This window comes from Alosa pseudoharengus, unplaced genomic scaffold, assembly GCF_046254945.1.
Source record: "Alosa pseudoharengus isolate Yale_2024_CS ecotype anadromous, Long Island Sound unplaced genomic scaffold, YU_APseudo_1.1 YU_APseudo_1.1_scf_4, whole genome shotgun sequence".
NCBI classification, from domain to species: domain Eukaryota; kingdom Metazoa; phylum Chordata; class Actinopteri; order Clupeiformes; family Clupeidae; genus Alosa; species Alosa pseudoharengus.
The window spans coordinates 37,226,927-37,254,426 of NW_027468774.1; the positions used below are offsets into that span (position 1 = coordinate 37,226,927).

General features: G+C 44.3%; 1 protein-coding gene across 1 annotated transcript in view; it reads right to left on the reverse strand.

Annotated features, from left to right (window-relative positions):
* The window catches only part of LOC143102518 (protein kinase C beta type), a 132,085-nt gene that overhangs the window by 98,686 nt on the left and 5,899 nt on the right, over positions 1–27,500 (reverse strand). The window lies entirely within an intron of this gene.

A 27,500-nucleotide genomic window follows, 5' to 3' on the forward strand; every position in this document is an offset into this window, starting at 1 on the left:
TTTGTGCAATGAAAGACACATTAGGGTAATCGTACATTACAGTAATCACATAAACACCCACACAAACAGAGAAACACGGATATCCAGTTTCCATGTGGACACACACAGACAACAACAACACACACACACACACACACACAACACACACACACACACACACCACTAACTGATGGATAATCATCACCACAGTGCCCTATCGACTTTCCCCACTCATCAATCTGTGACATGACTCATAAAACAGCAGTGACCCTGCCTGCTCCACTGAACACAAACAGACACACACGGGCACACACAGACACACAAACACACGTAGAAAACACACACACACAGGCACACACAGACACACAAACACACGTACACATGTACAAAACACACACACACAGGCACAAACAGACACACAAACACACGTACACATGTACAAAACACACACACACAGGCACACACGGACACACAAACACACGTACACATGTACAAAACACACACACACACAGGCACACGGACACACGTACACATGTACAAAACACACACACACAGGCACACACAGACACACAAACACACGTACACATGTACAAAACACACACACACACAGGCATACACAAACACACGTACACATGTACAAAACACACACACACACAGGCACACACAGACACACAAACACACGTACACATGTACAAAACACACACACACACAGGCACACACGGACACACGTACACATGTACAAAACACACACACACAGGCACAGCCACAGAGGAACAGACACACAGACAGACACAAACACACACACAGGCACACACGGGCACACAAACACATGTACACAACACACACACACACACGTACACATGTACAAAACACATACACACAGGCACACACACAGAGGCACAGGCACAGAGACATAGACACACACACACACACACACACAGGCACACACACACACACACACGTACACATGTACAAAACACACACACACGTACACATGCACAAAACACACACACAAACACACACAAACACACACAGGCACACACAGGCACACAAACACACGTATGCATGTACAAAACACATACACACAGGCACACACACAGAGGCACAGGCACAGAGACATAGACACACACACACACACACACACACACACACAGGCACACACACACACGTACACATGTACAAAACACACACACACGTACACATGTACAAAACACACACAAACAGGCACAGGCACAGAGGCACAGGCACAGAGACACAGACACACAAACAGACACACACACATACACATGTACAAAACACACACACAGGCACACACACACAAACTTCCCAGAAAATGTGGTTATGCAACCAATTACATTACAGTATACACCTCTGTACACTACCATCATTTTCGTCTGTCTTTGGTTTCTCATGCAATATTCAGCACCATGCCCTCCTGGCCTGATGGATTGTCCACGCGACACACACACACACACACACACACACACACACACACATACACACACACACACGGGGCTAACGTTAAGGTTAGAAGCCAAGGGCAGAGACAGAAACGCGCATTTCTGCTGAAATAGATGCCCGATAAGTGCCCAAAAAGAGTTGCAATATGGCCGCCGAGTGGAGGGACTTGCCTAAAAGGACCTAGCACACTAGCCCTAGCACTGAATCTCACACAGAGTGTGTGTGTGTGTGTGTGTGTGAGTGAGTGAGTGGATGAATGAGTGAGTGGATGAGTGTGTGTGAGTGTGTGAGGGAGTTAATGAGTGAGTGTTTATGTGTGTGAGTGTTTATGTGTGTGTATGCATTTGTGACTATTTATCTACGTTATCTTTTCATATTTGTGGTGTGTATTTGTTCGTGTGTGTGTGTGTGTGTGTTGTATTGTGTGTGTGTATTGTGTGTGTGTGTGTGTGTGTGTGTGTGTGTACAGTATTGTGTGTATCGTGTGTGTGTGTTTGTGTGTGTGTATCGTGTGTATCATGTATGTGTGTGTGTGTATGTGTGTATCGTGTATGTGTGTGTGTTGTGCTGTGCATGCCGCTGCAGTGTATCGGAAGCGAAGTGCATTTTCCCACATGAGAAGCACAGGTAGGAATATTTCAGCAGGGATCAGAAGCGAGTGCGCATTCTCCGCTGCCAAGAGCGCCGAACCCCTGCCCACACAGCTCGACACGACGCCCACACACACGCGCCCACGCACACACACACGCCCACACACCTCAATGATACTACAGCTGAGAGAGGGGGTGGGGAGAGAGAGAGAGAGAAGAGAGAGATACAGAGGGAGAAGATGGAGAGAAACAGGAAGTGAGAAAAAAAGAGAATGTGTGCCTGGGAGGGGAAAGGGGTGAGGAAAGTAACAGGTGAATGAGGATGATAGACACACAGAAACAGAGAGAGAGAGAGAGAAAGAGACAGAGAGAGAGAGAGAGAGAGAGAAAGAGGAGGAAAGAACAGAGGATGGTGGAAGTGCAGTAGAGTGGGTGTTGATTGGGCAGAGGAGTACGTCTCAGCCTCAGCAGGCTGCTGGACATATGGCAGCGAGCAGTTTGCTCTTTTCAGTGAAAAAACAGCCAGAATGCTTCGCAGTCATTTCCTTACCACCAAACTAGTAGACTTCACAGTTACTAGGACAACGCTTAGGGCCACGGTGATAGACAGAGAAACTCCCACCTCATGAGTGATTTATGCCAGCGACAAATTCCCCGATAGAAGAATGAAAACCCTTAGATATAATAATGGTTACTTGGCTGTCAATTTCCCTCTCTCTCCCTCCCTCTCCCCCTCTCCCCCTCTCCCCCTCATCATCTTCTACTTCAGTGTCTCTTCTTGCCCTACTCTACTGTGCCATAACCCAGGTCATGACTCGATCTCTTTCCCTTCCTCTCCATCTCTCTCCACCTCTCTCTCTCTGGGTCTCTGGTGTAGTGACCCAGGAGGAGATTCCCTGCCTCTCCCTGGGCTGTTTGAAAGGTCAGGATGACGGGCGGGCAGGCGGGTGTAGGAGGGTGTGGTGGGGCGGGGTGGGGATGCTGGCTCACATAGCAGCAAGTGAGGCTGCCTTCACAGCGAGCCCGATCTCTGGCTCTCTATAATTAAAGAGGCCATTAAATATCCATATGGGGCCGGCTCTGCCCGTGCGGCTGCCCGCAGAGCGAGCATCGAGAGCTGGGGAGAGACGCACAGAGCCCTGGCCCCGGCACTGGCACAAGCACCGGCTCATGTGTGGAGCTCAGGTGCCAATGCAGTTCAAACGCACTCACACAGTCGCAGCAGATGGACAATACATAATGGCGATTTTTTTTATTTATTTATTTTTTTGCCCATATGTTTGTCCTGTTCAGGCTTGTTTTTTTAAGTCGCGTATTACATAATTATATTACTCCATGCGCATTACACTCTAATACCGAAAAAATACAGGTGATCGAGGGAATTTCGGCAAATGTTTATAGTAGGCTGCGGGGTAGTTAATGGTAGTGACAGCACCAACACTGTCCTGAAGCATGTTTTTTGTTTATGTTTGTTGTACAGACACTACTACTAAGTTGAATGGCTACAAGATAAGTGAGCGCAAAAAGTACTAACTCTGTTTACTCGTATTATTGTCTGCTGTGCTGAGGACTACACAGGCCAGTAGTGATGGCTTAATGGAAGCCATGTAGGACCTATAGACCATAGACACCTGATGACTTTTTTTTATTAAGTTTACATGTTTCAACAAATTGCTTGTGTTCCCGCACTCACACAGGCAAACGACAGGTTGCACTTCTTTCATAATTTAGCCCCAGGGCCTGTTACCGAGTGAGGAAACAGCTTGCTGCCAATCAGCAGGTGTTGGAATCCTCTTCCAAAATAAGTGCATATTTCCCCTGCTCCTTCAGTGGTAAGAAATTATTTTAAATGGAAATAAAATACATTTTGTTATAGATGTCAAAGTATTGGTCTCTTTGGGGCCGATACTTATTGCAGTATAGAACGACGTGCACCTCTGACTCTACCTCCCCTGTCATACAGTGACCACACACCCTTTTCCCCTTATGAATAACCATGATTATTTGTGTCTGCCTTTCTCTATGGCTAGACAATGGTCTCAGCCTGTACATGAACTTGGTGAGGATGAGTCTCTGCTTTGTACCTCTGCCAAATGATACGTTCTTTTACGCTCAGATAGCAGTCTAACTTATGCTGTGCTTTGCTTTTATCTATCTATCTATACATGACAGGAACGTCTGTCTGTCTGTCTGTTATTCGCACATCTTTCGAATGTAAGTGCAGTGCCAAGTTTGACGTTGTTTGGATTAGGAATGCAAAATATATCATTAAATATATCTGTAAAAGAAGCAGCACACATTGGCTTTCTCCACTTTACTGTACAGTATCCACTCCCCTTCTCACACAGCACTGCAGGCTTGCATATCTGTCGAACCATTAGTCTGACTGATTTCAGACTTGACAGGTGTCTTGCTACGGCACGAGTAAGTGCAGTGCCAAGTTTGACGTTGTTTGGATAAGTAATGCAAAAGATTGTTAAATATATCTGTAAAAGAAGCACACATTGGCTTTCTCCTCTCTACTGTAGCCACTCCCCCTCTCACACAGCACAGTGCAGGACCAGAGACAGAGAGGGCAAGCAGAGTTTTGGCAGCACTGAATCAGGGGGCACAGCACGGGTCAAGATGCAACATCTTTGGATGATTATCATGTCTGACATCAACAATAAAGATTCCCTGTATGCAGTTTGCTTGCATAAAATGATTCAGCAGACTTTGCAATAACATGCCAACAAACGTATATAAAATGACGTAAAAATTATGTGCAATAAACCGACACTTCGAATAGCCAAGGCTACTTTGGACTTGAAACTTTGAATAAAAAAAACGGCAATTCCGACTGCAAAGTCCCAAATTGAAACGAGCGATAGGCTCACGCCGAGTGGCAGACAGAGCAACATGTCACTTAAGTGACCAAAACATTTTTCACATCGTTGCAAATCCCATATGATAATGCCTTTTTCCACAAAATGGTTTGTCTTCTAAATCATTAAGTTATTCAATAGGCTACACATATAGCCTTACATCAAAACTTTAGGCTTTTGTCATTTTGATCTGTAAAAATGTCACATGCAGCTATGCCTTAATTTTGCTTACCGCACATTAGTTATAGGCAAATACATTATATATTAATATTCGGTATTCATTATTGGGCAGTTCCAGCGTTATGGATGTGACAATTGGACTCATATTGGTAAACAAAATGCCTTAGAGTGGGGGCAAAAATAGTATCAGTGAATTAATTTGCATAACTTTTAATGCAACCTCTGTCCTCTGAATACTGAGAAATCCTCAAATTTCATATAATCAATTTCATCCTAAGAATACAAGGCATTTTATCAGCGTTATGGATGTGACATGAAATGGACACACTTTTGTGAGAGATTACAGGTTTTCTACAAACTCTGTGAATTTTGAAGGAAACTGCCGAAACTATGATATATGTACCATGAAGGAGACTTGAATGAACACAAAAAGTGTGTTTTTGAAACTATGCGTCATTTTCGTAATGCATTATGTAGGAAAAACTGGCGTTATGGATGTGACGGTTTCACGTTATGGATGTGACGTGTCTGAACCAGTCCTCGACAAACTACATAAAACACATAATTAAGTAGTGAATTTTGATATGAAACAATTGAAATAGTAATCATGAAAAACTAGCGATGAAATTATTGCTTCCTCAGTGCCCACTATGATCCACAGGAAGAATCAGGACAACAAGGCATTTAAAATATAAAAAATAATTTTATTTTTTTATTTTACCGTCATCAATTTTGGTCAGTGATTCCCGGGTTACTGAAACACCAGGGAACATGAAACTTGGTGGCCACTCCCCTAAATAACTAGCCCTACCTGAACCGTTGCACCCAAGATGACAAAATATTTATGGTATGTTAGTCTCAAGAGCCCGCATCAACCTAACCCATACCCACTCATTTGTGATTTGCACACATAAAGTACATGCACGCGCACGTGCACACACGCACATGCACACACACGCACATGCGCACACACACACGCACGCACGCACAGTCGCACACATACAGACAGGCAAACACACACACACATAAACACATACAGACAGGCAAGCACACACACACACACATACACACACATGCACAAACACCCACCCACATGAATGCAGACACATAAACACACACACACAGGCACGCATACGCATGTGGGCATGCAAACACACACGCACGCACACACACACACACACATCAACACACAAACACAGGCACGCATACGCACATGCCCACACACAGACACACACACACAGACACAAACACCCACACACACACACACTCTTATAAACAAAAGCAAACTCACATATGCACACACTCATTTACATGCACATGAGTTGCAGGAGTAGGAGATGGAGACAAATTGACAAGCGTGATTTATTTTTGCGAAGAGAATATGCAGGACTGAGAGGCGGTCATATTTTGTACCGCTATGCGGTACATCTAGTTTATTGCTGCCCTTACTCATGTTACTATGTGGGTATTAGCTACAGAGGACCTGACACTTCAAATGCTGTCATATCGCGTCACATTTAAAATTAAGCTGTGTTAAGCAGACGTGAAAGGCAGGCTGAACAGATCTGCAACAGAAGGAGGTTGCTATGTTAACTCCAGCTGCAAAGTCAGCCATCTTCACCAGCTAACACGATAATCCAGTTACTGTACAACATTAGTATGACAATTACAGGAAGATAATCGCTCAGATTTTCGTTATTAGGCCACTTGAAAATAGGCTATGGCTAGGCTAATCACTGGGATATTTTAATATTATGTTTGTTTTGCTAATGGGTAGGCAAGGCCTCCCTGTGGTTTTGATCAACCTAATAATCTTTGAAATGTCAGTTGTAAACACTAAGTTACACTAATCAGAATAGACGTTTTATCGGCTTTGAGGTATAATAAAGTCCCCAGTCTTGTAAATTCACATTATGCAACATCCATAACGTCACATCCATAACGCACCATTAAAGGTTTTAAAAGTAAGAAAGGGGCACAATTTGGTCATCACACTTTACATTGATATAAATCAGCTTTGCACAGACACTATGGACATTGTCGCATCAACACTGTATGTGTAGCATAAACTTCTCCTATAAAACGTTATGGATGTGACATGGCCATGGAACTTGCTGACTTAAAAACAAAAGCCTTACAAATGTAAGGAGTTGTGCTCTTAAAGGCAAGCTGAGCATAGACATTACTCTACCATTCCCTTGTCAATCTGGAATTTGTCAAATGACACAATTTGTTTGAACATTGGGTCCATTTATCCACTTTTGAAATATGTATAATATTACCATGTGAAAAATTTTGTTTCTGTATGGTTGCACACCATATTTATGATGTAAAAAGAGTGTCATTCTCCATCAAATTCAATCAGATCAGTTACAAACAATAAAATATAGACCTAAATGAAGATTTTAACAACAGTTCTATTTGCGTATGCACAACTTTTTTTTTCCATGGTAAGGATGACCTTTGCATGGAATTGCCCTATTGGTTTTTCCCTATCATCCTATTTTTTTAGCATGCAAACCTGCGGGCATGTAATTGGGCTACTGGTTTTCTACAGGAATGGCATGTTTGAATGGGCACAGCACTAGTTCCTACAATGTTCCAGATAGGATTCTTTGCTTTTCTTGGTTAACTTTGATTGGTTGGAAAGCAATGCTGGTCTGAACATAATCTGTGTTTCGGGTTAGTGGATTAGTTAGTTTCAACACTAACTGATTTAGGGGACTGAATTTAAGGCTGAGTTCTTGGGATTAAAAGACAGAATGTCTCAGTCTCTCTCTCTCTCTCTCTCACACAGTCCCCCTCCTCACAGACATACACACAAAATCAGACAGCTAATGTTCAGAGTCCCACACATGGGTATCTTGCACACATACATGAGTACAGAGGTGGACACACACGCAGAGAGCCTACACACTGAAGTCTTTTATCGTTGCATGCACACCCACACACCAAAACACACAATCAATCTCACACCTACTGTTCAGAGACCCACACATACCATACAGACATGCTCACAAAGAAATCAATAAGCACGGGCACCTTACACACACATGCACACACACACACACACAAAAGAAAGCAGCAGCCACTGCCAAACACAATGAAGAGCCACACAACACATCCATGCATATCCAGCATGGTATACACACACACACACATACAAACACACACACACACACACACACGCACACAGTGCACTCACAAACAGACAGACAAATGTGAAACCACATTCTTTTTCAGTCAGCTGCTATTGTGCTCACCCACTCCCACACACGAGCGCACATGCAACAGCCCACACACACACATGCGTGCACACGCACACACACGCACGCACGCACACACACACACTTACATATTCACACACGCACATACACACACACGGCACAACACACACACATATTCCTCCTCTTCCACACACATCTGCAGCAAGCACAACTACACCCCCCCCCCACGCACACATGCACACGCACACGCACTCTTACAAACACCCCCTTCCACTCAGTGAAGCACCCACCCACCCATCCATTTCACTACACACACAAACACTGTCGTCCTTGCATGTCAAAACTAGCCACTCACACACATTTCACTCATCCTACTACATTTCACCTCTAATGCTCTCACACATTTCCACCCTCTCCCTCCTCACTGTAGCTTACCACACTCTAGTTAACCACACTCTCAAAAGGCACACGCACGCACGCACGCACGCACGCACGCACACACACAAACTGAAGCATCTGCCCACGCATATGCACACCACAACCACCACCATCACCAGCCCCACCTCTCAAAAACATAACGACTCTCTAGCATTCTAATCATCCCATCTGAATGTATATGAAAGGGATGGGGTGGGGTGTATCTGTAATGAGATCCCCTTCACTGTACACACACACACACACACACGCACGCACACACACACACACCACTAACTGATGGATAATCATCACCACAGTGCCCCATCAACTTCCCCCACTTATCCATCTATGACATGCATAGAGCGCAAAGAGTGATGCTGACAACCAATCAGGAGTAGCCCAGCACAGTCCAGCGGCCGGCGCCGCGGTTTCTGTGGCCTGAGTGCAGGAAGAAGTGCAAGATGCAGGGGGATTACAGAGACAAGAAGGGCAGGCCAGGCAACCAGAGGCGGCCTACGCGAGACCTCCAGAGAACCAGGAAATGAGTGAAATCCGCAAGGGGAACGCGGGGGAGTTCTACGCCCATAATAAGTCATTTAGAAAGCCATAATGTGCTCATAAGCTCATTAGGTGGTGGTTTGAGATGGGTTGAGAAGATGGAGTTGGATGGCATTTCCAGAGAAGGAGGAAGAGGAGGACGACAAGTCACACCACAAGACAGACCTTAATGGAGGAAGGGAACAATGAAAGAGGAATGACTGTGGCTCATATGGTGAGAAGGAGCACACAGCCGCTACTTGACCTTACGCAACCTCTGCTGCTCGGTAAGAAACCCACAGGGTTCCTACACATTTTCCATTTCAAAATTCCATACTTTTTCTATACTCAAATTTACAAACTTCTCAGTAGATTTTTCTGACCATATTCTTGACATTGCGGCCACATCTGGTTTGGGACAACTCGGTGAAAACAAAGGTATGGACAACTGAAGTGAATTAAAAAATGACACTTAATATTCGTCCATTTAGCTGGGTCAATTTTAGTTGTATCTTAGTTGTATCTTGACGATGGGGACTGACAGTTAAGCTACACAACAGTAGGAATGGTTCATTATGACCTGAGTGAAGTGATTAGTACTGCAAATGCAATAGTCTGGAAACATATTTTTCCATACCCTTTTCCATACTTATCCAGACCTGGAAATTACTAAAATCAAATTCCATACTTGTCCAGGTTTTCCATACTGCGTAGGAACCCTGAACCCCAAAATTTCCCCGCACAAAACAATCAAACATCAAAAAAAGAAATAACCCTCTGTGACAACACACATTGCAAATAAGCTTGTTTCCTTCCCCAGCACTGCTGGGCAAAGATCTGGCGTCATTGTTGCACTGCATGAACACTCATCTCTGCCTCTCCTTGGGGATATGTGGGGTGGGAGCATGCAAGGCATACAAATTAAATATTCCTCTCATATTTTAATTGAGAATGTGCACATCTGAATGTGCTGCTAAGCCCATCAAAGCATTACGACGAGATCTCCAAATTCCATCCTACACGTGGCATACTGTCCATGTGAGGCGGATGTGTAGAATCCCACGCCAGGGACATTCTATCCCTCTCGCTAATTCACTAACCTATTTTAATTGGAAAAAAGAAAATAAGCCCAGGGCTGCAACAAACACACTGCCCCTGAACACCACCTTACTGAATACCCACTTGCACATACACACACCTACAGGCCCACCTCAGGCCCCGCAAAAGTCCCCCCCCCCCCCCCCCCAACAAAAACCAGCCCCCATCTCACACACACACACACACACACACAGGACAGAAAAAAAGTTACTTTTTGACAGACAGACAGTTGTGCGTAAATACTGGTTACAGATTATGTGTACATACTGTGTACTGTAAGCAACTGTGCTTGTCTGTGTATGCGTATATGTACAGTATGTACTGTATACGTATATATGTTTGCCTGGCTGGACACAGACGTGGAGTCCATTCTAAAATCCTTAAACCAGACCAGCTCGGCCTCGACCATGCTCCACTCCACTCCACTCTGTGTTGCCCGACCTTTGCTATGACCCCTAGAGAGAGAGAGAGAGAGAGAGAGAGAGAGAGAGAGAGAGAGAGAGAGAGAGAGAGAGAGAGAGAGAGAGAGAGAGAGAGAGAGAGAGACGTCTTCACACTTGCTAGTGCTGCTGGTTCGACCTCCCAGCACAAAGACAAGAACACTCTTGGCTTTCCTGACTCCATCCTTGGTGTTTTTTTGAGCCAAGCGAGTTCCTGTAGCATGTCATGTCATTCTAGCTTTGCAAGTAAACCAACATGATACAGTGGCCAGTGTTTCCCACAGAACTGAATTCTATTTGTGGTGGTTGGTTTGCAGAATTAACTTGAATGCAACAGTTTTTAACACATTAGCGCAGCGTGGTTATGATGCTAACCAGATTTAAGCACAATTTTAGCCTAGAAATCTAGACGCACCCTAGCGGCGGCAAATTAATTTGCTCAGCCTGTACGTCTAGTAGCAAACCATAGGGATTTCTATTGGCTGACGCCGTGGACGTCATCCAATCACAGCGCTCTATTTTGTTAGAGAGTCTTGGCGTCAACTTTGGAGAAGTTGGACTTGTGCTTTTCTTTGAAAGTTGAGCAACACAATGCACTTCAGTCATTCCCCGTTCACCGTTTTCGTCGCTCTGGCCATGTCATCCTGCTCTTTGTTCTGATTGGTCGTAGCACTGGCCCATTGCATGCCTAGGCAGTTTGAAAGACAATTCTCTGCCCGCCCCTTGGATTAAGCGAGGTGAATGGGTCGATTCCAGACAATACATTTCAATGATATAGGATGGCCCGCCAGGCTAGCACAATTTAATAGAACCTGTAAAAATCATTCTGTGGTGCTCAATGTTGATATTGTGGTGGGCCGCCACAAATAAGTCAATGTATGATGTGTGGGAAACGCTGCAGTGGCACCAGTGATATACTTAGTCTCATACCTCCTCTCATTGTTTGCAACCCATTCAGCAGAGCAAATAGGCACAGTCACCTAATTTAACCTCCTATTGTCTCTTGTTCCAACAGAGAACAAGCACTGATAATACTGTAAGTGCCATTGTGGATAGGACAATATGAAAATGACATAATCCCCTTTCATAGTGGCTACCGTAAAAATATGTAAATGACATAATCCTCTTCATAGTGGCTACCGTACAGCATTACTGGCTAGTTAACACAAAGCAATGTCACCTGAACCACTGAACGAGCAAAAACGGGGAAGACAGACGCCATGCAAAAAAACAGACGAAAATAGTCAAGCATTTCCATGCCACATGCAAAGCTTCCTCCTGAAAAATTTTGAACTTTTTATGGCAACGTGTGATTGACAGAGGGAGAGGGCTCAATCCAGAACATCATCTCCAACGGAGATAAACGCTTTATAATGGGGGTTTGCACAGTGTACTTTGGAGAACCTTTTCTCTGACATTTTCACTTTACCGCACCGGAGATGGGTCAATCAAGTAGAGAAATGTGCTCTTAGAAAAGGTTTCACACACACACACACACACACACACACACACACACACACAGACAAATGCACGCACACACACACACAACAAAAAAACTGCCTTACACTCACACAGCCACTCACACCAGAGACTTTCTAATGAGGAGACACAGCACTCAAAAAATCCTCCACAGAAATGCATGGGGCTAGTTTGTCACGCCAATATGGCCGTTGTCTACACATATCCCACCCCTTCCTCGGCAAAACGTCGACATGTAAATACATTGAGCCAATCATATGGTGTGTTGTGAAGACATCGTGCCAATCATGTGTTGTGATCTCGCCGCTGGAGCAAGATTGGTGTCGTGAAGCCTTGCGCACGCGCAGTTCGACCCAAAGACTGTGCCCGATGAGTGCCCATAAAACGTTGGTATATGGCCGCCGAGTGGAGGGACTTGTCTAAAAGGACTTTGCTCACACTAACAAACATCAATATGCTGCAAATAGCAAATCACACACACAAACACACACACCTAGAGCCCCACAAACAGCTACACAGAACCAGTCACCCACCCCCTTATACGTGCGCACACACACACACACACACACACACATACACACACACACACACAAGAGGTGTGAACTGTTGTCTTACTCCCTCTGATCCACCACTGCAACAGGTCACAGGCAGATCTACACTCTACACTGCTGTCATCGCCACTGTCAACGCATAGACACAGCTTCACAGACATACATACACACACACACACACACACACACACACACACACACACACACACACACACACACGGAATACAATCAGTCAAGGGGGCGAGCCTTAGCAGTGGTGTGGTGTCTGCGATGGTGTCTCTATGGGCACCCAGGTTCGAGTCGGACCGGAGTTAATTTGCCCAATGTATACGCTGGGGTAGTTCTTGGTTCTAGTAGTTAGAACGGTCATTCAAGGATTTGGTGTTTCACACCAAACATCACAACGCTGGTGTGCCAGTTTGTCTGGTGAGCATGTTGACTCGTGTCATTTGGATAAAAACAATGAATATTTGACAAGGCCCTCCCTACTTCTTAAGCATTATATACACACAATACGAAACATTCTTATGTGACCATAAGAATAAAGCAAAGGTACCTAATGCATTGAAGGTACACATGGGGGTCAAACCACGAGTCTCAATGACATAACTTTAAATCCACATGCAGTTGTTTTAGACCATGACATTGTAATTATAACTTCAGCTAAAACAACTTAACATGGGTGAGAAATAGACGACCATGTAAAGGGGTGATATCCCAATTTAACTTCCGCTCGATTGCGAAGTCAGAGAGTCTGGTATCCAGGCTAGCGAATGCAAGCCTTGAGACAAAAAGTAGGCTTATAGTTGCCTGATAGTAAAACTACAGCAAACAGTCATGACCTGCTGCAAAAAAACAGTCATCTTTTGCTATGATAAATGTATATCTTAGTGTCGTTTGACAAAATAAACTGTCACAACACAACACAAGTTTTTTTTTTATTTCCATAAGATACAGTGAATCATTCTTTTGCCTGATGGTGGCACAATTAGTTAATGCCTTAAGGTGGAGATATCAATCTGGGACTGAGCTTTTTGTGAGAGGTTCGAGGCCTACAAGTGATGCTGATAATTACGCATTATAATCTGTGATTTTCTGTCCCCAAAACTGAATTGGGGTCTTGTCAGTTTTTTGCCCATAACATAGGTTTTGCTATGTTTGACGTGATGTCCAAGTTTTTTTGGGGCGATCCATTATGTTTTCTGACTTTGCAAACATCAGGGACAGAGACAGAGCAGAGGCCAGTTAAGAACTCCAAGATAAGTGATAAAGCAAGGCTTGACCTAGCGTTGTCTGGTCATCCTACCTCAACACGTTTCATTAACCATGTGTAAGAAATTCAGGATACGTGCACGTTCTCGTTTTTCTTCCAAAGAACCCACGGTTGGAATATAAAAGGCAAGGACAATAGAGTCATTCACACAAAGTGAACAACTGCTTTTGATTAAGAATAACAATGAAGTAAAGTATTTCTTTTTTGAATGGGGAAACATGGCTATTTCTGTAAAACAGCAGTGTTTCCCATACATTGACTTAATTGTGATGGCCCACCACAATATCAACACACAATGATTTTCTATGTGGTACTATTTAAATTGGATGACATCCTTTCATTGTATAGCTATGTGCACCTTTGCATAGTCTCTCCTTGTGTCTCTGTCTCATTTGATGAGATCCTTCTGCTTATTTGTTACTTACTGTCTGCAACGCAAAGTTAAAACTTCATTTAAGCAAATCGTTAGTTCAGGATTACAACTGACGGCGCTGCAATCAGTGTGTGCTTTGTGTATTAAAGAGGCCTGCAGGGTAAACAGAGAGAGATTGGCACTGGCCTCCCACTGTAAACAGACACGGGGCACAGGCGCATCGGAGCGGAACAATAGCATCAAATTATACTGCACCGTGCAGCGCACGCTATCCATGAGGCTGCAGCCGGAGCGGACTCCCTTCGCGTTGGCCACTCTCAGCGGTAGCCACGCAGAGGAGAGCCTCGGCCACCAGCAGCACACGCCACAGTAGCACCAGGAGGTCATTGCAGCTAGGTACGCCACGCCACGCCGGCAAACCCAACAGGACATCAGTGACAGAGGCGTCAAATTCGGGAGGCTTGAAGTGCTCATGTGTGGCATTAAGGAAGGAAAGTGGCATATTAAGGAAGGAAAGCAGCCTTCTTATGTCTTGTTCCTTAGAGCTACCACAAGCAGCAGTGAGCTTGGCAGTCAGGTACACACTGGCACACCAACAGCACCGACACCATGAGCAGAGGCGTCAGGTTTGGAGCGTTACAGTGCTAATGTCTGGTCTGGCAGCGAGGAAGAAGCCTTTTGAAGTGCTCATGAGAGTAACCTGTTCACCAACTGAAGATTGCCCGACACACTGACATGTTCATCTGATGACACATTTACAAGTGTCTGTCAACATGATAATATCAGATGCTCTTATAGGCCTGATTCATGAGACACAGGCTTGAGTAGACCCTCCGTAGAGTACAGATGACCTCATGTAATTAACCATAGACTGTATAACATGAATGAATGGGCCAACAACATTCTAATAAAACAACGTGTTTGTCAAAAATATGAGGTTCTAGAATTCCTCATTATATGAGATCCTTGATTACCAACAAGTTTATCGTGTAAGGCATCGAACCTTTGTGGCTCTCGCTCTGCTTTAACCCCCTCTGATTCTATTCAATCGGCCCAGAAACATTTATTATGTTTATACATAAAGAATGTTCTAGAATGTTCTAAACCATTCTAAACACTCGGATATAAAGTGTAGCTGCTGAGTGGTTAGTGTGTGATAGACAGTTAATAGGAGGTGGTTAACTCCACTGGGCTAGCAGAGGAAGCGGCCGGAGGCTGGCGGGAAAGGGAGCGGTAGCGCTGGCTCAGTGCGTCACATGTGAACTTCACATAATAACAGGCGCTGAGGACCCAATCGATAGACAGCGCCTACCCATGCATTAGTCCACTCAATAGCAGAGTGGAGTGGTATGGGCACAGGCATAAGAAGCGCCATTTTCACTCTCTCCCTCATGTGTGTGTGTGTGTGTGTGTAAGTGAGTGATTGAGGGGAATGTGCCAGTGTGTACGTGTGTGTGTGTGTCTAAGGCTATGTGGGCGTTTGTGCATACTATATAGAAATACATGTACATGTACACATACACATATATATACCCACACACATATATATATATATATATATATATATATATATATATATATATATATATATATATATATATATATATATATATCTCATCACACATACAGTATACAGAAAGTACATACAGTGAAAGTCTGTTCACATCCATAGTGGTATGTGTGTACGTGTGTGTGTGTGTGTGTGTGTGTGTGTGTGTGTGTGTGTGTGTGTGTGTGTGTGTGTGTGTGTGTGTGTGCTTGAGTTTGAGTTCATCTGTCCAGCGGCAGCAGCCTAGCACCAGAAACCTGAAATCAGAGCCACATTCAGAAAGTCACTGCGTTCCCAATTAGAGCTGGTATGCAGTTAGCCAGGCACGGCCAAAGCTAAGCCGAACGTGCTCAAATGCAATTAAAGCTGGTGCCAAGATATGGCTCTTTTGGAACATTTAAAATAAAGTCTGTTGGAAAACGCACGTCGCTGCACATCCTGGTTAATGTCAGTTATTATGTAACTAAAAGCACTCTCCAACTAGGTCATTGTGATCTTTCAGTGGTGTGAGAGTGAGGGTACTAATGAGGAAGCACTGTTTTAACATCATCTGTTCTACATTTAACATAATTTGTTCTACAAGAAATAAAGTCATGATTGTTGAGAGCAATAATCACTAATAATGACTGCAGACATTCTGACTTCTATTAAGGTCCTTCAAAGTCAAACATGGTGCCATTTACCATTTTACTGGCCATCAGATTTGTAATTTGTAATGTTCTTTTTATGTATTTTATATACATAATTTAGCTACTCGCTACTTGTGCCATGATATTCTATCTGTATACCTTGTTTGCTTTCTAGTATTCAAACCAAGGAAATGCATTTCTCACCCAAAGTCTCAAAACAGTGTCTTTGGAGTTCATGAAATAACCTATAGATGTTCTCATGACATGCAATTAATAAAAAAAATGCATTCATGCCGTTTTCCGTTTGCCTTGGGTTTTCGGAGAATGTTTGCGAACAGTCTGCGGAGGTAGTTCTCCACAAACATAGTGTGGAACTGGATGTGAGCTTGATGACGTTAACAATGCAATTAACGTTATAACTGAATGTTAAAACAAAATTGTTAACATTCAATTGTAACGTAACGAGAGATACTGCCAACGGAGCTGGCTGGTTCTAGGACCGGTTCTGACACATTGGTTCTGACATATTGGCAGCTTCTGATAGGCTGGGCTGGGCAGGGCATGCTTGTCAGTGACTTGGGTGGGGAATGAGGGCTCGGTCAACAGCTTAACCCCTACAAGACCACACCACCAAAACAACAAAACCAAGTAGCTCAAACCAGAACGGTATACATCATTTTTTTTTATTTTTTAAAAACCTACTCTCTCTGTGCCCTTCAAAAACACCCCCCTCCGAGCCCTTCCTGTACATCTGGCTACATTCCAGGAAAGGAAACAACAAATAAATACATACAGTATGGTCCTCACAACAGTCAAGGCAAAACATGCACTTTTGCACAGTGATATCCTGTACATTTTATGATTATTTCTGGAGAGTGTTTATGTTGACGTATTAAAGCTGATTATCTGCATTAGACCAGAGTCCCGTGGCCTTGGCAGAGGTCTGTGCCCTCTCAGTGCTCTGCTAGTTTTCTTTTGCTATCATTCTACTCTGCAAGTCTATTTCCCTCACTAGCTCAGTCACAGTGCTCTTTATCTGTCCATCATGCTGTCTCACCTTCTTCCTCAATTCCTGTCAAGTTTCTCCCCTCCCCCCAACACACACAAACAAGCATACACACATGCATGCACACACACAGGCACAGGCAGGCACAGGCGCGCACACACACACACACACACACACACACACACACACACACACACACACACACACACACACACACACACACACACACACCAACTTTAGATCTTAGCCGACTCTTGAAAAGTATTCTCATACAAACAAATGTGAGGTGTTCAGGTGTTCTGTTCAAGAACAGGCGGCCTTTCACAGACATGAAAACAGAAGAGTGAGGTTTGCATAGCGTAGGCCTCTAACCACTATGCAGCAAATGTTCAAAAAGATCAAAGACGACTGTCAGATAGGGAAGAAGATCTGATGTCATGCCCTCCATGCTAATATGTATACCACCAGCCTAGCTTGAATACAATTTAATATTTCCCAAAACCAAACAAAAGTAAATATGATGCAAGCTATAATATTTGACTCACTCCCGTCCCATCACAATTACTGCATTGTGACAGGCAACATTTTAATGGAAACAAGTTCAGCCTTGAACAACAAAAAAAAAAAAGCAAATGCAATTCTCAAACACTCATTTCAATTCTGTCACATTACATCTTCATTTTACATTGACATACAGCGCCTAGAACTGTTCTCGGCCATACTTTATTTTTGTATTAATGTGTTCTCCTTTTGGCATATTGAACACAAAGAGCATTCACTCAGAAAACAGCCTCACGCAGAGAGCCAGCGCACAAAAATCTCTACTGGAATTTCTTTCAGTGGCGAAGCGAGCTGGAGTCGATAGTTCTCCATCTCATGATTTTTTTCCCTCTCTCACCCTCTCTTTCTCTTACTCACTTTTTTTTTATTATTATTTTCACCTTTTATGCCTGTGGTAATGGGAGTTATGCAAGTGCGGCCGTGGCTGCCTACGCAATAAATAAAAATACCCAGCAGCTGCTGGGAGGAAGAGAGGGATGAAGGGAGAGGCTGACGTGAGGAGGAGAGAGGGAGAGAGAGAGCAAGAGAAAAAGAGAGAGAGAGAGGTCAGTGAGTCAGCCTTCCATCCAGAGCCATCCTCATCACCCCCCCTCCCCATTTTTCCCTCCCTACATCACATTTTCACCACCTCTCTTGATATCCCTTCTCAGTCTCAACCTGCATCTACTGTAGGCATCTCCATCATCTCCATCTCCATCATCTCCATCTCTATCATCTCCGTGTTCGTAGTTCTCTAGAGTCCACTCCACCGCCCTCTCCCTCCCCCTCACCACGCGCACATGAGACAAGAGGCTAGCTATCCCCTCTGGCAAACGAACGCAGTTCAACAGGGTTCAGCATCTGCATCCACACACACACTCGCACGACCCTTCTCGAGCCGAGCCGGCTGAGAGAGCAGCTCAGAATTACTGTGCGTTTTCGCCCGCTGAAAGGACTCCATAGTCCCACCTATGACGAAAATCACTGGGCAGTGTGTAGGTAATGTGATACTCGTGCACTCTGTGAAGGTCTTTTGCTGCGGGACCACGGCTCTCTCCCCCGGACGTGAGAGCGGAGAGCAGGTCGGAGGGGGAGGCGATGCGATGTGATGTGATTGACAGCTGTAAACGGTGTCTATATTTACACCGGCAGGCGACGCGGGCTGGCCAATCGGGCTCTGGCGTCTCTCGCTCAGAGCGCTGGTGTGGTGGGAGACACCTCTGAGTGGGGAAACAGAAGAACTGGAGGAGAGGAGAGGGGGCCCTACGAAGACAGACTGAATAGAGAGAGAGAGAGTGGGGTGGAAGGGAGAGACAGACAGATAGACAGACAGACAGACAGACACAGAGAGAAAGAGAGAGAGAAAGAGAAAGATAGACAGAAAGAAAGAGAAAGAGAGAGAGAGAGAGAGAAAGACAGAAGGGGTGAAAATGAGAGCCATAAATCAGAGGCATAATCACACAAAATGAGACTTACTCACAGACAGAAAGAGGTTGAAAAAGAGTCATGGACTGAGGTAGAAAAGAGAGAGAAAAGGTGAGAGGTACAAGGAGAGAGAGAAAGAGGAGTGGGGGGGGCATGAGTTAAACAAAAGAGGAAGTGAGAACGTAAAAAACAGCAAGGATGGGAGAGACAGCGAAAGAGAGATGGAGAGAGAAGAGAGAAAGAGAGATGAAGAGAGAGAGGGAAGAATGAGGAGAGAGCAGACTGTGTATACTGTGTGTGTGTGTGTGTGTGTGTGTGTGTGTGTGTGTGTGTGTGTGTGTGTGTGTGTGTACATACGCGTGTGTGTGTGGAGGGGGGGGGGGATCATCTGTGGGGTCGTAGCCTAGAGGGGGCGGCAGCCTGTGGAAAGAAGCTCTTCAGATACTGCATAGGGACACACTGGACAAGAGGAGCTCTTACACACTGCAGGCTTCTCTCTCTATTCTCTCTCTATATATTCTCTCTCTCTATTCTCTCTCTATATTCTCTCTCTCTATTCTCTCTCTCTATTCTCTCTCTATTCTCTCTCTCTATTCTCTCTCTATTCTCTCTCTCTATTCTCTCTCTCTATTCTCTCTCTCTATTTTCTCTCTCTCTATTCTCTCTCTATATTCTCTCTCTATATTCTCTCTCTATATTCTCGCTCTCTCTCTTCTCCCTCTCCCTCTCTTGCACAAATCCCTATCTCTCCCTATCCACCCACGCAAACACTGACAAGTTGGGCTGGAGGGAGGTCAATTCACTAAACCAAAGCGAGCACACTATTCAAAAATGGCCTTAACACAGGAGTGGGGAGAGAAGGACCAAGAGGAGGTTTCTGGATATAATAATCTAGAATGGTAGAGTGGGGGAACCGAGAGGAATGAAAACAGATGGAGACGGAGGAAAACAACGAGAAGCAGGATGATGAAGAGTTTATCAATGTAATTCTGAAAAGAAAAAAGAGGAAGAAGTAACATGGGTACTTTCCCATGAAGTCCTTCTCAGATGCACAATGTGTATGTGTGTGTGTGTGTGTCTGTGTCTTGTCACCAGTCTTACACTGAGAACTGTGTGTGTCGGCAGGAACAGCAGGCAGGCAAGTGCATACACCCGCACTGTGCTGCTGGTGTTCTAATAGATCCGGTGTCATAAATAATAAGGAGAAAGCAGCTTCAGCTCCATCTCCATCTAATAATTACTCCCCCCCCCCCCCCCGGGGAGCTGAAGGAAGCCAGCGTGCATTGAAAAGTAAAAAAGAGAAAAGAGAAGAATCTTTATCCTCTTTTCGCACTTTTGCGTTGACTAACAGACGTGCGACATCAAAAAGGGTTTGGTTTTAACCACTTGGTTTTAAACACTGAAATTAAAAAGCGGTCACAAAACCCTAATGCATAAAAAGAAACATGTAAATGCCAATCTTCAACTTCACTGTTGAATGAAATTGTTTCACAATAAACATATGCAGTGGTCCTCATCGGTTCTCTCATGTTCTCACAGCTTTCTATGGCTCTTTCAGTGGGATGGATGACGGCGGTGGAGGAGCTGGTACTAGGCTCCAGGGCAGGGCAGGGCAGGCAGAGCTCGGGCTACAGTTTGGCCATGTCAACTGCCCCTCCTGACCAACAAACAGCCCGCAGGACATGAGTATGGGGACACAGAGATCAAAAGTGAGGGAGAGACAACCACAACACAAGAGCAGAGAGGATATACTGTACCTGCCAGAACTGGGAAAGGATTTGCTGCATTTGCAGTGCATTGGGCTGCTATGTACAGTATTCTAAAGCTAAAGCTAAATTATGGGAGTTTTTTTATCCAAGTGACAGGAAGTCACAATGTTCAGTAACCAAACCTGGGCCAACTGCTTACCAGATGACAATGCAGCTCTACCTGAAGCTATTTTACTACACACTTGGCTAGTAATGACTAGTAATTACTAGTAATGAATTAAATATTAAGCCGAGTCTAATATTTCCATATTAACATGCATGATGTTGATGATTCACATGATGATGATGATTCACCTGTGGAACTCTGGAGTTCAGAGAAAGCCTCCATGTTGTACCTGAAGCCAGCACAGATAAACATTCTGCTCACAGAACATACTGTACCTGAGGCGGTGCTAGGGTACACGCGCATACAGCATCTCTACACAGAGCAGTCCTTCCCAGTCTCCGCTAAGAGAAAGATGCGTCTGACAATCAAATACCATGTAATACCGCATACAGATTACAGATTGCTTAGCAACCGGGGGGGGGGGGGTAGTGTCCAGACACAAGCAGACAAAAGGCCCCAACTACCTTGCACTCAGTCATTCTCTCAAGGCACAGTAGTGTGTTGCTAAGGGGGGAATTATTTCATCAGCAATGAACTTCTCACATTCACCAAGGTCATCTACATTTGTAGATCTCTGCCTCTGAATGGAAAAAATATGATCCACTATCCCTTTCACTACATTACAGTTAGTCTCATCTAACGCAATAAGCCACCCAAGGGAAGTGCAAACCATCACAGTCCGTCTCATTAAGAAACAAATACTTTGGAGCAATCCAGTAGGGAGACTCTATTTAACCGCACTGGTGCAATAACCCAAATATTAAAGGAGCACTTGGCTGAAAATAATCGGTGGCAGTGCTCGTATGTGGAGCAGCATGGCCGCATGAGGTGTGCCGGGCACCGCGCTGATGGACACTCTGTGACAGCGCGCATCCTCTCATCTCAGCAGCCTGTTGCCTAGCAACGGCAACCGGCAAAAGCCTCGCGGGTTAAGTCATTTCAAGAGTGCCGCAACACAATTATCCAAGTCTTCTTACAGCTAGGACACACACAAGCTCTCTTTCTCTCTCTAACACACACACACACACACACACACACACACACACACACACACACACACACACACACACACACACACACACACACACACACACACACACACACACACACACACACACACACACACACACACACACACACACACACTTGAAAGCTGACAGCATTCGCAGATAAACTATGACCATGAAAACAAAGCATTGAGTCATCATCATCATCATGGCCTGGATGCTCCTTATACAGTGCACAACCCACTCGGAGAAAGTGTCAATAATGTTCCAGAATGTTCCACATAAGGAGGCCACATGGCTAACAACATTAACAGTGCAGTTGACAGAAAGCCTCCATAGGGGTCTTTGTGAAGGTCAACCACATGTATTCCCAAGGATCACTGAGAAGGGACAAGATTTCACCAGACATACTGGTCACAGACACAAGACAATGGTTTTACTGACTTCCTTAGTTTCCTCAGGAAACACATGCACACAATCACATAGAGGCTTCTATTGCCATTTATTTGAATCTCTCAGGAGCAGACAAGTAGCAGTTTTGTTTGCTAATGTATGAGCTACAGTAGCCTCCATGAAGCTTCTCTTGGTCATGATTATGATCCATTGGACAAATCCAGGCAACTACACAAACACAATTTCACTCAACTGAATTTCCGGGAGCGTTTAGAGGCTTCCCATCTGAGTGCTTTGCACTCTGATGTCCCTTTCGACTATTTCTGTGATAAGATCAAGAGAGAAATGAATGAACGGGTCTTCTTTTTTAAATGTATGTCTCATAGAAAATATGGTGACATCCTGAAGGCTCCAACAGAATTTGCTGGAAGGCTGTGGGGAAAAAGGCCACATTAACATCGATTGGGTTGATACGGTAGCATTCATGTCCCGTCGGGGTCAGTATTGATCAGCTGTCAGCTGAGGTTCAAATGGTGTCTCTGGAGTGACGATTGACAGGGCATTAATCAATTTTGTCATTATTAGCAGAAACGTGACAACTACCTATAGATATACAGCACAGCTGAGGCTCATGCTAGTCAGGGCAGCATGCCATCTTATTGCTATGAGAATGCTACAAGTCCATTATGCTGCCTTTGACAGGGCATTAGTGGCTTTTTGCTGGTTGGATAGGTTCAGATAGACTCGCTTTTGCTCTCTCACTGTCTGCCCCTCCCTCTCTCTCTCTCTCAGGTAACTGAGTTTCCACAGTGAGCCTGTGTCCTAAAATAATGCTGTTTCAATTAAAAGTGTGACTAACAGCCCGAGGATCCTTTTAACCTAGCTGGGCTGACTCACCAGCGTAAGACCGTTTGGATGGGACCAACCGAGCGGTCCCAGTGCTCAGCCCGAATTAGCTCTCACACAGGGAGAACGAACCACCAGCTCCATCCCTACTCTCCCCCACCACTAGGCCCCTCGTGGCTCTCTCACTCTGTCTGCTATCCAGAAGCATCCAGAACATTGCCGTCGAGGATATGTCTCTTAGCCATTTCAACGATTTTTCGTAAAAGACTTCTCTTCACGTGAATCATGGAAGTAAAAAGAAAAAGCTAAAACAGCATCACATAAGGGAAATTGGTGTTTATGTTTTCCAAATGGGAGTATTTGCATTCCACATTACTGCTCTTTTTTCAAATGACATGGTTTGGCATTACCTCAGCAAAGATACCATATTAACTACCCCCATGTATTAACCTCATAGCTGAAGAAATTTTGCAAAATCAATGTATAAACCTTGGCTAATAGATGGGAAATTAGGGTAATGGGGCTTGCACCAAAAAGACATAGAGGGTATGTTCAACAGTGACGTGTCTGCCCTGTCCTCTTCCTGATCTCTACCCAGAATGCAGTGCGTGATGTGGCCCAGCATACTCTGCCTCTCTGTGATGTCACACTTTAACGGTGTAACATTACAAGCTGTTATACACTAGACAGCTCAGCAGAAGCTTCAGCCAACTAGCCTACTTCTGTTTACAGGGGCCTGCTTGTGAAGAGGAAATAGCCAAACCATACAAACATGATGTTTGCATGAACACTGGTAAATGTTTATCAGTGCTTATGACTGTCTGTGTGTGAGTGTGTGTGTGACGTGTGTATGTGTGTGAGAGTGAGTGTGCATGTGTGTGTGTGTGTGAGTGTGAGTGTGAGTGAGGGAGAGAGAGAAGAGTGAAAGGAAGAGACAACGTGCCGGACCCAGAGATGACAATGTGCAAGAAGGAAGTTGGTGTGCATGTTTGTCAGTGTGTATCTCTGACAAGTGTCATAGGAGCTCAATGGCTCATCTGATCTGTCTGTAAACGGTTCCTCATCTCTTGCATTCCATGAAATCATTCAGATTGGCAGAAGAGCCAACCATTCAGAAAGACAGCTCTGCTGTGCACTGTTGGGTGTCTAAAGATGTACTGACAAGCTGGTGATAAGCTCCACAAAAATTATGTAATGAGAGAGAAAGGCAGAAGGAAAGAAAAAAAGAAAAAAAGATTATTCAGTGAAGTTATTCAGCCAGCAGTGTTAGGCAGAACAGGCATGTGTCTCTTAGGGGTGGCTCAGAATTTGGAGGGTTCACTTCAGCCAGTTAGCATCCACCATCTTTAAAAATGCCGTCCCTCGAGTGCTCACTTCTGGCCACATGTTCACAAGCAAGCCAATTAGCTGCCACATCACTGGTGTACACAAAGGGTGTGTTTATCTTCAGGGGGCCTCTGACCATGCTGACTTAAAGCAATGCATGCGGGACTTAACACTATGCATGATGCCATTGTGCAAAAGTCCAGCATGCATAGCCATCACAGTAAGCCGCTGTATGAATTTGAACGCACATGTTGAATGGATTTTTTTTTAATTTTTTTTTTCAAAGATGGTGACAGCCCACCCTGAGTATATTTTGAGTTAGCTAGCCTAACATCAGCCACCGAAATGAAGGGGGCCGGAACTGCCACTCTCTTTGCCGGTCTGTATAGTACCTCCATGGTCTCTTATCCTCATCCCAATTGGGCCCAACCTGTAATGACAGGACCTGTTCAAGCTGAAACCCAGAGATGACAGGCTCCGCCTACAGCCCAGCAGGAGCCAATAAATTGCTGCTGTTTCACTCTTTTCTAATCTATACACTCACAGTGCCTCACACCTTTCAGCTTATGCCAGAACATACTTGATGCACTTACTTTATATATGACCGCACTTTACATACTGAACACCTAGCAATACTTTATATTTGTGATCAGTGAGAAGCCCTACCTTACTTTGTTTTGCAAAAGCACTGAAATGGCATTCTTTAAAATGTTTTGATTTCTTCATCCCTATATCCCTTCCCCATTATTATGCTGTCAGTTAGAGCACTATCCCTACATACCAGAATGTGCAAAAAACAACATGGCTAAAACCGTATTACCACTTGATTGGACCAGGCAGCCTCACAAGGTGTGCCAACAGGGTGTGCATGATTGTGCATGAAATTCATTTTGGAACTTTCGCTGCAGATATAAAGGTCACTCTTGCTTGTGTCAGTTCCATTCCATTTACAGCAAGAATTCAAGTTTACAGTATATTTAAGAATAAACTAGTGATTTCTTGAAAGTGTCTCAACTTAATTAGATTGAGATCAGTTAAAAAAAAAATCCCATTCTTAAATTGTTTAATAATATCACAAATCCGGCCACACTACCGTTCTTGCCAATTACATTGTCTGTTTTCATGAACGTCTGGATGACGTTCATGACTTCCGCCTGTTTTCATTTTATCTTAATCTAAGTCTTTGCCACTGCCAGCTTTGATTAGCTAACAGAAGTGATCATGACTGCTATGTATTTCTACTCATAAACTCAACAAATAGAAAAGTACATGCTCGCATTGATCACTCAACACTGAGGAGACATATCTTACAGTGTAGTACAGCAGTAGCTAATGGAGCCAACTATAGCAGCAGCACTGTATGGTATATAGCTTGTCTATAATGAAAGTGTACATCTGAGAAGCACACACACAACCATGCTGAGGCAAGGCTTCCCCTTTACGTCATTTACCCCTGATGGCGCTAAAACCCGGACAGTGTGGGGCTGCCCCTGACCCAGCCCCGTCTCTCCACTCGTTTAATCCACCCCTTGCCCGGTCAGCAGCCAGGCAGTACACACATCAAATAGGACCGACCCCGACACACACATCAAACACAAAGCAAAAAAATGAGACTAGCCAGACCAAAACAAAGGTCACAAAGTGGAGGCCTTTCACCAAAGTATCCTCTAATTAAGAGCATTGTTTGCTTTCAGGTGAAGGGGTTAAAGCCGACAAAATGAATCTGCCGTGGCTGAACGTTACATTGATTAACCAAAGCAATAGTAATGAGCGAGAGAGAGAGAGAGAGAGAAAGAGAGAGAGAGAGAGAGAGAGAGAGAGAGTAAGAGAGAGAGAGAGAGAGAGAGAGAGAGAGAGTGAGAGAGAGTATAATCATGCTTCACCCATAAGGATATCGGCTAAACAACAAACAATGGTGTCTTCTAAACAGTAAACGGTGTGAACACAGTAAGCAAGTTGAAAATGAGGAGGAAGTAGCAACTGATAATCAAATCAGTCGGGCGTGTGGTTAATGGCATTCAAAAGGAAACAGAGTTTGTGGACGCCACTGAGTTCACACAGAAGGATCATAGAGGTAATTGGAGGCCATTATTGTATTATAGCTGAATAGCTCTTTCTTCCCCTGATGCAACCCTCAGGTTGCCATTTCATTATTCTAATGGCTTGACAGATCCCTTTGATACAGCTTCCTCAGGGGAAAAAAGAAATAATGCAGAGGTAATGTGATCCTTAAGAACCTACCGAATCCAATAAACCACATCTGGTTAAATAACCATTGACCATTTGTATCGCCACAAGAGAAAAACACACACACAAACACACAAGCAGGGGTTACACACTGACCATTTGTATCACCACAAATGTCTCTTCGTGGCTTACATTCCCATCTTCTCTCAACAAGCCTTTTACTTTTACGCCCCATATTATTTCAATGG